A 14,057-nucleotide genomic window follows, 5' to 3' on the forward strand; every position below is an offset into this window, starting at 1 on the left:
TTTTAAATTTTAATTTTAAAAAATTTAAAATTAATTATTAATATAATTGTAATTAATTAAGTTATTTTATTATTGACTAATTAGGAGTTGTTCCATATATTTTTCTATATATAAAACATAACATGTTATCATCAATTTTAGTCTAAAAAATTTCAAGCTTAAATTACTTGTGTGTTATAACCTTAATAATACCATTCACTCAGTTACTTAATCTATCTAAGATTTCATGCTTAAATTACTCATAACCTTAATAATACCAATCACTCAAAGTTACTTACACAACTAAAAAATGGATTAATACAGACAGATTTATAGACGGATTTAGTCTTTATTATAAACGGATTTTTGGTTACCGACGGATTTTGTCCCTCTATAAAAGCCCCGTCGAAAATTATTTACCGACGAATTTTTTCCGTCGGAAAATTACAGACGGATTTTTAGCAGTTACCGACGGATTTTTCCTCTGTAAATTTTCTATCAATTTCCCAAAGGCGATGAACTTTTCGAGGATTTTCTGTCTGTAATTACAGACAGATTTTTCGACAGATTTTTCGTTTGTAATTACAGACGAATTTTTCGACGGATTTTTCGTTTGTAATTTGAACTTTGAAAAATCATCCCACGTTCTGATTACAGACAGAAAATTCGTCTGTAAATCCGTCAGTAAGATAAAATAGAATTTTTTTAGATATTTTCATTGCAAAATGAATACTTTAAATTTGTTTTCTAAATTTACTCCATCAAACACTGTAAATTGAAAAAAGAAAGCCAACAATCACATAAATAAACATAATATTCATTACATGATACCTATAAAATTGGATGTTATTTTTCAACATCATTGGCCAATATCTCATTGTCTTAATAAAAAAATACCCAAAAAAAATAAGATGACCATCCCAATGTTACATAAATGTCACAAATTACACTTAGAACTTAAAGATAGGATAATCTAAAATATTAATAAATAACTAAGTTACATTAGCAGCATCAAGCTCCACATTGAAAGTTAATCTTGACATCTCCTGACTGAAATAGAATTAAAATCCAAATTAGAATTGGAGTAAATCGATCTATGCCAAAGAATCAAAACATAGAAAAACAGAGAGAACAACAAAAGCAAACAGAGATCAGAACAAAAATAAAGTAATTAAAGGGTTCTTCACAGAATGTGGAATGAAAAAGAACATTTGAAAGAACTCACCTGCATTAGGCAAATTCAAAACAACAGGAAGCCTAAGCACAACAACAGCAGGATGATTCTGCACACACGCCAGAAAACTCTCAGACGGTTCAGGAAATACAATCTCATCGTAAGATTCAACAACACTAGGATCAAGAATCATACTAATCTTATATATTGGCATAATAACACTAATAATTGCCTCATAAAAAGATGCCAACAATCAATAAACCTGCAAGTCCAACACATTAAGGCTACCAATATCTTCATTATCAAAATAACCATCTGCTGTCCTCAAAGCTTGGTCACCACCACTACAAAATGCCTTGGTACCCTACAAAATAAATAGGCAAATCAACATCAATCAAGTTCACACTAGTTTGCACATAAAATGTGAATATTCCATTCATGTCAAAGTGACAACAACATGGCCAAATGTCCTTTTCACTGGAAGCATCATGTTTAAAATAATCAAGGAATGATTTAATTTGATGCAATACACTGACATTCAATTAAACTCATTTTAACACCAATCACTTGAATGATCATCCGACTCTAAGAGTATATTTGATTGGATAATAGTATATCAAAATTAAATTCTAGTCAAAAGGGGCATCAACCCCAACCATTTGGCCTAAATCCATCTCAATTAACCTTAATTTTTGAGGTCAATGCATCAATTTACAGAATTTATAAAAAACACTGGAGTAGGGAGGAGGCATACCTAACCAGTAAGAATGACAACCCCAATAGAACTATCATGCCTGGCATCATTGAAAGCACAAATAAGTTCTTTAACTGTATTGGGTCGAAAGACATTCCTTCTCTCAGGCCTATTAATACTAATCTGCAACCACACTCACCCAATCACAAAAATTCAAAATAAAAATGAACTTGAAAAAGTTAAAAGCTGAAACTCAAACCTTGGCTATGCCTTCCCCAACAGCCTTCTCGTAGATGATGTCAGTGAACTCCTTGTCGGAGTCAACATCAGAAGTGATGACCCTCCAAACGATGTCGTGGGAGGGAACATCACCGTGAACACGTTCGTAGCTATAATTTCAAGAATTTGAAGAGTCACAGAGGCCAAGTTGGAGTTGGTTGTGGGGATGAAGAGAAGGGTGATCAGATTGAGAAGAAGCACTAAGGTGGTTGACTATGGAGGCGAGTCTCCTGGTCACAGTGTCAAGTACAAGCACGTTCTTCTTCTCTGCCATTGAAGCTTTTTTGTGAGAGATAAAAGTTATGGTTAGTTACTTAGTTATGCACGAATGAAGGGAAGCATAAAGCATTGGTGCTTTTTTCTTTTCTCCCCTAACTTTTATTGAAATTAAAGGGAGAGAGTAGATTGGAAGATTTCATACCGAATTTTTGGATAAGATAAGCTGATAAGGGGAAAGAGAGTTACTATAACGGCACAGTTACTGTTGACTTCGCGCCAAAAAAGAGTGTGTGCTTCTGAAAAGTGAAAACAATAAATAAATAATTTCTAAGTCAATATATAAGAAATCCATGGCCTATTATATATGTCATATGAGTTTGGTATTTAATGTGAAATAATTCAGATAAACACATCAATTTAATTAATTATTTTGATATGCAACTTGTTAGGGAGTAAACACGTAGGTTAGCAGAAATTTTGTTTGACAGGTGAGTAAGGCAATTCATCGAATAGTTTTAGTGCAAGAAGAAGATGACCTAACTTTGGAGTATTACATAAGGGGAACTTAGTCTGTCCAATTTGAGTGCCAAGTTTCTTTCGTCTTAACTCATAATTTTGGAGCCTCTGTTTCATGAAGAGATCCAACTCCGGTGAAAGTTGCTGATTCGTATTTAATCTCATCGTAAAGTTACTAGGGATCATATTCATGTACAAAACTGTGAAAAAGAAGAAAAGCACAGGGTTAAGAAATTTAAAATTTTGAACCTCATCATGCTATTCAAGTAGTACGCAAGAAAAATTGGAACAAGTAATGCAACTGTTTAGAGATTAATTTATAACTAGAAAATCAAATTAATATCACAAAGACACAGACACACAAAAATCAAATTAATATCAATCAATAGTAAAAGCAACCAGCAGGCATATGAACAAACAAACAAGCAAACATCTAATTACCAAGCAATGAAGAAAATCCTGCTCTTAGGGACATTGCCTTCGGTCAAGAACTCAAAATCATATTTAGCATAGCGACACTCATTAAGAGGGAGGCAAGCAGCGAAATTTTTGTAGCCTTGAGCTGGCTCACCAAGCTTCTCCACAATGACTTGCTTCTTATTCTCCTCAATCTTAAAAACTATGAACCTGTGAGTCCTTTTTGTCTTGAGCTCCAAATATAATCTTATACCAAGTATCAAATGGAAACGAAATTCTTATGCACATCCAAGAATAGAAATGCAGAGGAAGCTAAAATGCATAGTTGCTAAACCTTAGACACAAAAAACCGAATTGACCCAGCTCGACAACTCACAGAATGAACAATTAAAAAACTTGGAGAAAGAAAAACAGCATCAAAAGAAACCGAGAGTGGAATAGATCATAAATCATAGCACAGCTACTCGAAATTAAAGATCCAAACAAACAAATAAAGAAAAAATAATTAAAAGCATGTGGCCTCAATTTTTCAAGTAAGCAATCCAAAAGAAATAGTAAAGTGAAATTGATTGAAATTGACTATCAGAAACTGTTTCTCTAGTTAGTTATTAGACTCTTTAAAATTATATTTAATATAAAAAATTATACCTTATCTCCATCAGTGAGGGACAATCCTTTCTGCTGAGCTTCTTCTCCTTGTCTTTCATGGTGATCTACTTCTGAAACTTGAAAATAGTGAAAATAGTGACACCACTGGTAAATGCTTGAGTGGCATAACATGGAAGCCCCAAAAGACTTAAGAATTATAGAGAGCACCAAAAAACACTAACCGTTAACTTCCAAAAGGTTACTTCTGCTCCCATCAGTTAAAGAATCCTCAGAATCATTGGATTTGGTTGTCAAGCAGTGTTTTGCCTCAATTTGTTTGCCTGAAATTCTCGCTACCATTGAAAAAGTCAACTATTGCTACCTTACCTAATCAGAAAACATTTAGTGCTAAAGTTTTGATGCTATATATAATAAGTTCAATTATTCAACTTTGAGGGAATGCAAATAATGCATAAACTTATAGGCTTTCTTGGAAGCAAAAACTTGTTGTTTATACTATTGTTCTTGTTGTTGTTATCATCTTTGTTCTGTTCTAAAACAGAAGGCATACTCAAAGAAGCCATGATCAAACAAGTGGATCACTAGATCACTGGATTTTAAAACAAGCAAAAAGTCACTGCTCTATAATGCATTAACAACTCCTGAATCATTTACATTCAGAAATTGAAACTAAATCCTCAACTCACCTATGATGACACACTTTAATTTCCTAATTTGGAAGAATGCCACACTTTTCAAAATCAAAGCTAGTTCCAAGTGATTTTTTACAATATATTTCTAATTAATTTACTTAACTAGTTGCAAGTGATTATCTTTCTTTTTTTGTCAAGGATTACATTTTTTTGTCCATTGTATTTTTTAGTTTGAGTTAGTGCATGTACAAGATGATCACATTGAGATATATTGTCTGACAGGATAAAATTGTAAATAGAAAAAATGAAGAAACAGTCTATATAATCATTTAAAACAAAATAATGAACGAGTCAAACCTTGAATCTTTGACGTGTGTCAGATCACTACTACTTGGATATTGAACCTGCATAAAGACATATATCAATATATCAATATATCAAACCTATGTTATTTCTTTACTCTCTAATATATATTAAAACATTACAAGCAATAAATTACCAGCATCTGGGGAACAAAAATACTTTGGCCAAAGGGGAACAAATTCACCATTTATGGGACACACACAGTCACAAAATCACAAACACAAATCAAATAATCAAATAAGTGAAATGAAAATTCTGCTAATACTTATCGGATTGCTTCCCAGCCTCAGCAACCTCTCTCTCACACTCCTGCACAAAAACTCGAGTAATAAAAAGCAGCAAAGGAGCAATAAAAAGACAAGGAGGTTTCAATTGTTATCAACAATTTCTTTTGTGAATGAAACATATCATGCTCCAAGCTATAGCTTTAACTAATTACACAATGATCCATCATAACAGGGAATTGTTTCATAGAAGCTGCAATTCTTCCTCCTTAACTAAAGTAACAAAAGATATGTGATTGATTTATATCTAAACCCTAAACCTATTGCAAGCGCTAACTTGATTTTGACCTAAACATCAAGACTGAAATTACGACCAATAGATAACAAGAAATCACAAGTTGATATCAATTCTGAATGAAGAAAATGAAATCAAGAAAAAGAAAAGGCTTACAGCGATGATGTCAGGGTCACACTAGGGAAGCTGGTCTTTTCCGGAGAAGAAGTTACCAACGGAGTTAACAACAACCACCGAGTTTCACAAATCGCTACAAAAATGACCGACGAAAAATCTCTTTCTTCGCTGATAATAAAATAATTGATAAACCTACAACAAGCTCAATCAGCATTAACAGCAATAACAAGATAAAAACTGCTAAGAAAATTTGATAAACCTAAAATTGACACAGAAAAATTGAACCCTAAGTACCAGAATCACAAAATCAGAGTATACCTGAAATTCACTAAGGGAGCAAACGCGACAAGAGAGAGCTCTGTGACAACGGCGATGAAGGGAGCAGATGCGACGAGAGCGGCAGCGGAGGAAGCTCGTGCGACGCGAACGGCGGCAACGGCGGAAAAAACTCGTGCAACGGAGAGAAGAAGTTGTTCGTGCGACGGAGAGAAGAAGCTGTTCGTGTGACAGTGAGAGGAAGAAGCTTGTGTGGAGTGTGAATGAAGCTCGAGACACTTAAGGTTAAATTAGGGTTAATTTAATATTTCCGACGGAAAATTTAAATTACAGACGGATTTTTTGTCTGTAATAATTTAATAAAACGCAGCATTTTGTCTATTTAGTTACAGACGAATTTTCCATCTGTAACCATTTTTTACGAAAAAAATTATTTTTTCTGACAGAATTATCGACGGATTCTCTTTTCCGTCTGTAATTTATGCTAATCCATTTTTTTGTTTTTCGACAAAAAATCTCTCTAAAATTCCCTCTATATTTCCGTAGAATAAAATCTGTCAGAAATATCCGTCTGTAATAACTAATTTTCTAGTAGTGTTAATAATCTATCATTAGATATATTTTATACTTGAAGGTTACCAAAGTTAAGCTTCTCAAATTAATTTTTTTTAATATTTTGATCATCCTACTCTATGAATCTATGATCATTGATCGATGCTCTCTTTTTAATTCTATTCTTAGATATTTTAAGTCCTAAGTACTCACACCTCTTTTCCCTAAATTCAAATCTTGGTACATCTATCCATAATAAAAAGAGGAAAAAAATAATGAAAGAAAAACGCAAAAAGAAAAATTAAAAACATTTGACCCACCTAACACAAGATGAATGACATTTATTTAATGTTCAAATATCATTTTCTTTGGACCAAAAAATGTATAATTTTTCTATGATGAATATATTAACGATGTAAATTATTTTATATTATTATTTAATTATATTCTTTATTTTATATAATCATCTAGCATGTTCATTCTTAATTAGGTTGAAAAGTTCCATTCATTCTTTAACTAATCACAAATATTTATTATTATATAAGATAATAATAAGGTTTAATTATTCTGTCATAGCTCCTTATAATTTTATTAAATTTTTAATTAAATTTCTATATTTATTTTTTTTTATTGAGTCCTATATACTATATCAGATTTTGTAATTAAGTCTTTGTCGTGATAAAATTGTTAGAATTAGCAAAATATTCCATTAAACAAAATGAATATATCTAACATTTAATTGAATATTTTGTGTAGTTTAACAGAATATTCTGTTAATTCCAATATTTTTATCACAGTAGAGATTTAGTTACAAAATTTAATATGGTATAGAAATCCAATTAAAAAAAAATATAGAAATTGAAAGAGCCTAGCAGCGGAAACGACACAAATGTCTAATACAAGAACAATATGGAAGTACTCACAACACAATATGGCAGCAACTATAACAAGCAAATATAGCAAGTAAAGCAATAACAAGAACACACCGAGATTTTAACGTGGAAAACCCCCTCAACGTGAGAGGTAAAAACCACGGGTCGTCCAGACCAATGAAATAGCTCCACTATAATCAAATGAGGTACAAGAGAGTCTCAAACAAAGCACAAAAACGTGCATATAACCAGCCAAAACATCAATGCACCAAAGCTCACAAATAATAGGCAAGAAGATGAAATATACCCAAAAAAATAGAGCTGATGTCGAAGCCAATTTATCCCTTTGCAGACCTCCAATTAAAATCTCTACTGTTCAAAATGAAGAACAAGATGTGAAGAATCTACAGTTCAAATTCCACGTCGATCCAACGGTGAAAAAATGAAAAATAGCCGTTCCAAGATTGCTGCTCTGTGTAAAAACGGGAAACCTAATTTCTCTCTTGTGCAACCAATTTCTCCTACTGTAAATCTCCAATCAACATCTCCACCGACCAGAATGAAGAACAAGAAGAACACACAGTTTAAATTCCAAGCCGATCCAACGGTGAACAACTGAGAAACTGCTATTTGAAATTTGCTGCTTTGGACAAAAACGGGAATTCTGTTTTTCCCTTTCTTTCTCTCTTTTGTGGCTACTCTCTTTCTCTCAAAAAACCTCAAAAAACTGAATTAGGGTTGTGACACTAGGGTGCAAGAATACACCCCCCAAAATGTTGGACTTGAGCCTCACAAAGGAGAGAAAAACCCAACAAATCTCCCCTTTCTCGACTAGGTGGAGGCCCTCGCCATTCCGGCGATCAAACAACATGTTTCAAACTTTTCTCTTGACAATGCTTTTGTCATCATATCAGCACCATTGTCATCAGTGTGAACTTTCTCAAGTTCCAACAACTTGGAATCTAACACATCCCGTATCCAGTGATACCTAACATCGATATGTTTAGATCTTGGATGAAAAGTAGAATTCTTGGCAAGATGAATAGCACTTTGGCTATCACACAACAAGACATAACGGTCTTGCTTAAAACCAAGTGCTGCAAGAAACTTCTTCATTCACAACAACTCTTTACATGCTTCAGTTGCTGCAATAAACTCTGCCTCTGTGGTAGAAAGTGCAACACACTTCTATAACCTTGACTGCCATGAAATAGCTCCCCCTGCAAACTTGACCAAATAACCTGAAGTAGACTTTCGAGAATCAATATCTCCTGCCATGTCTGCATCAGTAAAGCAACTAGCAAAGGTTTCTCACCACCAAAACTCAAACTCAAGTTAGTTGTACCTTTGAGATATCTCATAATCCATTTAACAGCATTCCAATGTTCTTTACCTAGATTAGAGAGAAAACGACTCACAGTACCAACCGCATGAGCAATGTCTGGTCTAGTACACACCATAGCATACATCAAGCTTCCAACAGCTGAGGCATAAGGAATTTCATCCATTGTTTGTTTCTCCTCATCAGTGATTGGACACTGCTTGGTGCTCAACTTAAAATGAGGAGCAAAAGAACTAGCAACACATTTGGCATCATTCATGCCAAACCTTTGAAGCACCTTCTTTATGTACTTCTCCTGTGACAAATAAAGCTTCTTGGAATCTCTATAACGAGTAATAGTCATGTCCAAAATCTATTTGGCAGGACCCAAGTCCTTCATAGCAAAGAACTTGCTCAACTGTTTCTTCAACTCATTAATCCTCAAAGCATTCTTGCCCACAATCAAAATATCATCCACATAAAGCAAAAGAATGATAAAATCATCATCAGAAAATTTTTGCACAAATACACAATGATCTGAAGTTGTCTTACGGTAACCATGCTCCCACATAACAGATTCAAACTTTTGTACCACTGTCTTGGAGCTTGCTTCAACCCATAAAGACTCTTCTTAAGCTTGCACACAAAATCTTCCTTTCCTTTAACAACAAAGCCCTCCGGTTGCTCCATGTAGATCTCCTTATCTAAATCACCATGAAGAAAAGCTGTCTTCACATCCATTTGCTTAATCTCTAAATCAAGAGATGCTGCTAATCCAAGCACAGCACGAATGGATGACATCCTCACAACAGGAGAAAAAATATCCTCATAATCAACACCTTTTCTCTGGTTAAAGCCTCTAACAACCAATCTAGCCTTATACCGAGGCTTAGAATTGTGTTCTTCATTCTTGATTCTGAATACCCATTTGTTCTTCAAAACTCGCATACCCTTCGATAGCTTCACCAACTCATAGGTATCATTCTCAAGCAAGGACTTCATTTCTTCTTGCATAGCTTCAAGCCATTGAGCTTTGCTTTCATCTTCAACAACCTCTCCAAAGCATTCAGGTTCTCCCCACCAGTCAACAAAATAAACTCATGTGGAGAATACCTTGACGAAGGCTTCCTCTCTCTTGTAGACCTTCTGAGTGCATTTGCAGGAATTTCCAAAGTTGGTTCTTCATCTTGATCATCATCACCAACTTCATCAAGTATCGGATCAACTGTTCCATCTTCACCTGCACCTGTATCATGCTCATTATTTTGAGCTTCAACTCTACCATCTTCTACCATAGGCATAGAGGGAGTAATATCCATCTCAGAAAAATCATCACTAGGCTGAACCATTGGCTTCTCTGCATGATCAACATCCTTCAATGTTTGGTCTTCAACAAAGACAACATCTCTACTTCGAATCACCTTCTTGCTAACAGGATCATAAAACCTGTAACCAAACTCATCCATGTCATAGCCAATAAAAATACACTGCCTAGTCTTTACATCAAGTTTAGATCTCTCATCTTTAGGAATATGAACAAAAGCTTTACATCCAAAGACTTTTAAATGATCATAAGAAACATCTTTACCTGACCATACCTTCTCTGGCACTTCAAATTGCAAGGGAATACATGGTGTCCGGTTCAAGACATGAACAACAGTGCTCAAAGCTTCACCCCAAAAGGATTTTGCCAATCTAGATTGTGACAACAAGCACCTAACTCTTTCAACCAATGTTCTGTTCATCCTTTCAGCCAAGCCATTCAACTGAGGAGTCTTTGGAGGAGTCTTCTGATGTCTTATACCATGCTCTTTACAATAAGTATCAAATGGACCTGAGTACTCACCACCATTGTCAGTACGAATGCATTTCAACTTCTTCCCAGTTTCTCTTTCAACAGAAGCTTGAAATTGCTTGAACACATTCAAAACTTGATATTTGGTCTTCAAAGTGTAAACCCATAATTTCCTAGAATGATCATCAATAAAGGTTACAAAATAGATAGACCCTCCAAGTGTTCTTGTCTTCATCGGCCCACATTCATCAGAATGCACCAAATCAAGTATCTCTGGCTTCCTTGAAGGTAGATGGCTCTTGAAAGAAACCCTGTTTTGTTTTCCAGCAAAGCAATGATTGCACTTTTGCAAAGCAACCTTACAACCAGATAAAAGATTCCTCTTGGATAATATATTCATACCTTTCTCACTCATATGACATAATCTCTTATGCCATAAATCAGTTTCATCAACAAACTCAGCAGCATTAACAACATCTTTCATAATCTTTGCTTGAGTTAAATAAAGAGTAGAGTGTCTTGTACCTCTAGCAACAACCATGGAACCCTTGGTGAGCTTCCAGCGATCACGAGAAAATGAGCTATCCAAGTCTTCATCACACAACTTACCAACAGAAAGTAAGTTCAACCGAATATCTGGAACATGTTTCACACGCTTTAAAGTCAACTTGGTACCGTTGGAGGTTTCTAAGCAAACCTGTCCAACACCAGCACATTTTGCAACACCTTGATGAGCCATTTTCACATCACCAAAATCACCAGGAGTATAGGACGTAAACAAATCCCTCCTAGATGTAACATGAATAGAAGCACCGCTATCAATCACCCAACTAGTACTATTATCAACAAGGTTAACAGATTCAAACTCCTCAACAACAAGAAAATCATCATGAGTTACATTAACCTTGTCCTCCTTGCTACCATCTTCTTTATTTGTGCTCTTATCTTTACTTGCCTTGACTTTCTCCTTCTTTAGCTGCCAACAAAATCTCTTCACATGTCTCTTTTGACCACAATGATGACACTCAATATTCTTATACTTTTCTCGAGACTTGCTTATGTTTTGATCTCTACCTTTAGGACCTCGACTTTTGCTTGTCCCCCTAGACTCAGAAACAAGAACATCTGAATGTGTAGTTGATGTACCTTGTGATTTTCTTCTCATCTCTTCATTCAAAACACTGCTCTTGGCAAGATCCATAGAGATTACACCATCAGGAGCAGAATTAGACAATGACATTCTGAGAATTTCCCACGAGTCTGGTAAGGAGTCAAGAAGTAACAATCCTTGAACCTCTTCATCAAACTTGATACCCATGGAAGATAACTGATTTATAATTCCTTGGAAATTATTCAAGTGATCTGTCATTGATGTCCCATCTGTATATTTCAAAGCCAACAACTGCTTGATCAAAAACATCTTGTTATTCCCAGTTTTTCGAGCATACAACTGTTCAAGTTTAATCCAAAGGGTCCGAGCATGTGTCTCTCCAATAATATGGTTCAACACATTATCGTCAACCCACTGCCTAATATATCCACAGACTTGTCTATGCAACAAAGTCCAATCATCATCAGACTTATCATTAGGCTTCTCTGTACCAAAAACTGGTTGATGAAAATTTTTGACATAAAGCAAATCTTCCATCTTTGACTTCCACAAATCATAATTAGAACCATTAAGAGTGATCATCCTACTAGTATTAGTATTATCTTCCATTGTTCATAAAATCACAAGCCCAGAAAAATACCAACAAGCTCTGATGCCAGTTTGAAAGAGCCTAGCAGCGAAATTGACACAAATATCCAACACAAGAACAATATGGAAGCACTCACAACACAATATGGCAGCAACTATAACAAGCAAATATAGCAAGTAAAGCAATAACAAGAACACACCGAGATTTTAACGTGGAAAACCCCCTCAACGTGAGAAGTAAAAACAACGGGTCGTCCAGACCACGGGTCGTCCAGACCAATGAAATAGCTCCACTATAATCAAATGAGGTACAAGAGAGTCTCAAATAAAGCACAAAAATGTGCATATAACCAGCTAAAACATCAATGCACCAAAGCTCACAAATAATAGGCAAGAAGATGAAATATATCCAAAAAAATAGAGCTGATGTCAAAGCCAATTTCTCCCTTTGCAGACCTCCAATTAAAATCTTCACCGTTCAGAATGAAGAACAAAATATGAAGAATCTACAGTTCAAATTTCACATCAATCCAATGGTGAAAGAATGAGAAACTGCCGTTCCAAGATTGCTGCTCTGTGTAAAAATGGGAAACCTAATTTCTCTCTTGCGCAACCAATTTCTCCTATTGAAAATCTCCAATCAACATCTCCACCAACCAGAATGAAGAACAAGATGATAGGAACATGCAATTTAAATTTCAAGCCGATCCAACGGTGAACAACTAAGAAACTGCTATTTGAAATTTGCTGCTTTGGACAAAAATAGGAATTCTGTTTTTCCCTTTCTCTCTTTTGTGGCTACTCTCTTTCTCTCAAAAAACCTCAAAAAACTGAATTAGGGTTGTGACACTAGGGTGCAAGAATACACCCCCCAAAATGTTGGGCTTGAGCCTCACAAAGGAGAGAAAAACCCAATAGAAATTTAATTAAAAATTCAATAAAATTATAGAAACTGATATAATAATAATAATAATAATAATAATATATGCTCATAAGATGCCTATCTATTGAAGGAGAGACAGATTCACAAATCTCAGGAGCGGATACGAAGAGTATATATACGATATATATAAAAATGAAAAGTTTTGTTGTAAAATAAATAAATGAGAAAAATATAATAAAATATAAAATAAATAAGTATAAATAGAAGATTTTAGTATTATCTTTCACTAATATTCTTATCTTACTATTACTATAAATAGAAGTAATCTCTATATTTATTAATATTGTAATTATTGTAACTTAAAACCACATAAAGATTCAGAAAGATAAGAGAGTTTCTATTGTAATGTAAAGAGAGAGAGAGAGAGAGAAATATTTGTTTTATTGTTGTGTATAGTTTCTCAGATTGCTTCACTATTTATATGTGTGTGAAGTTTACAATTTTAACTTCATTAACTTATGTTTGTCATGAAGAATTGAGCCATTCAGTATTGAAAATAAAATCAACCATCCATATTAATAATAGTCATCTACCTCATTTGTTCTTATCACAACACTCTCTCTTAAATGACCATTTAGGATTATGCCTCATTAAAATCTTACTAAAGAAAAACTCAATGGGAAAAAACTTTAGTGAAGGAAAAAGAGTACAATATCCTTTGTGATGATAACTGCCTCATTAAAAATTTTGTCAAGAAAAACCCAATGGGAAAAAACCTAACAAAGGAAAAAGAGTACAGTCTCCCCTTCTTGTCTCGAAATCGGTGCATCCCAATCTGATGTACCAATTTTTCAAAGGAGAATTTTGGGAGTGACTTTATAAATAAATCTACTAGATTGTCACTTAAGCGGATTTGTTGGACATCAATTGTCCCTTAATTTTGAAGATCATGAGTGAAGAATAATTTGGGAGAAATATACTTTGTTCTATCACCTTTGATATATTCACCTTTAAGTTTAGCAATGCATGCTGTGTTATCTTCAAACAGGACAGTTGGAGCTATCTTTTGATCAATCAGTCCACATGATGACAGAATATATTGGATCAAACTTCTGAGTCAAAAGCATTCGCGAATAGCTTC

The 14,057-nt window shown here is 34.4% G+C and overlaps 1 long non-coding RNA gene and 1 pseudogene across 1 annotated transcript; both read right to left on the reverse strand.

The window, feature by feature from the left end:
* Positions 1 to 1,404: 1,404 nt before the first annotated feature.
* Positions 1,405 to 2,400, reverse strand: LOC112717389 (1,4-dihydroxy-2-naphthoyl-CoA synthase, peroxisomal-like; annotated as a pseudogene).
* Positions 2,401 to 4,123: 1,723 nt separating this feature from the next.
* Positions 4,124 to 5,180, reverse strand: LOC112718202 (uncharacterized). Its single transcript, XR_003160684.2, has 3 exons — positions 5,019 to 5,180; positions 4,877 to 4,923; positions 4,124 to 4,219 (listed from the first exon to the last, which is right to left on the reverse strand). It is a non-coding gene; the product is annotated as an uncharacterized lncRNA (long non-coding RNA).
* Positions 5,181 to 14,057: the final 8,877 nt, after the last annotated feature.

This window comes from Arachis hypogaea, chromosome 10 (assembly GCF_003086295.3).
Source record: "Arachis hypogaea cultivar Tifrunner chromosome 10, arahy.Tifrunner.gnm2.J5K5, whole genome shotgun sequence".
Lineage (NCBI taxonomy): Eukaryota > Viridiplantae > Streptophyta > Magnoliopsida > Fabales > Fabaceae > Arachis > Arachis hypogaea.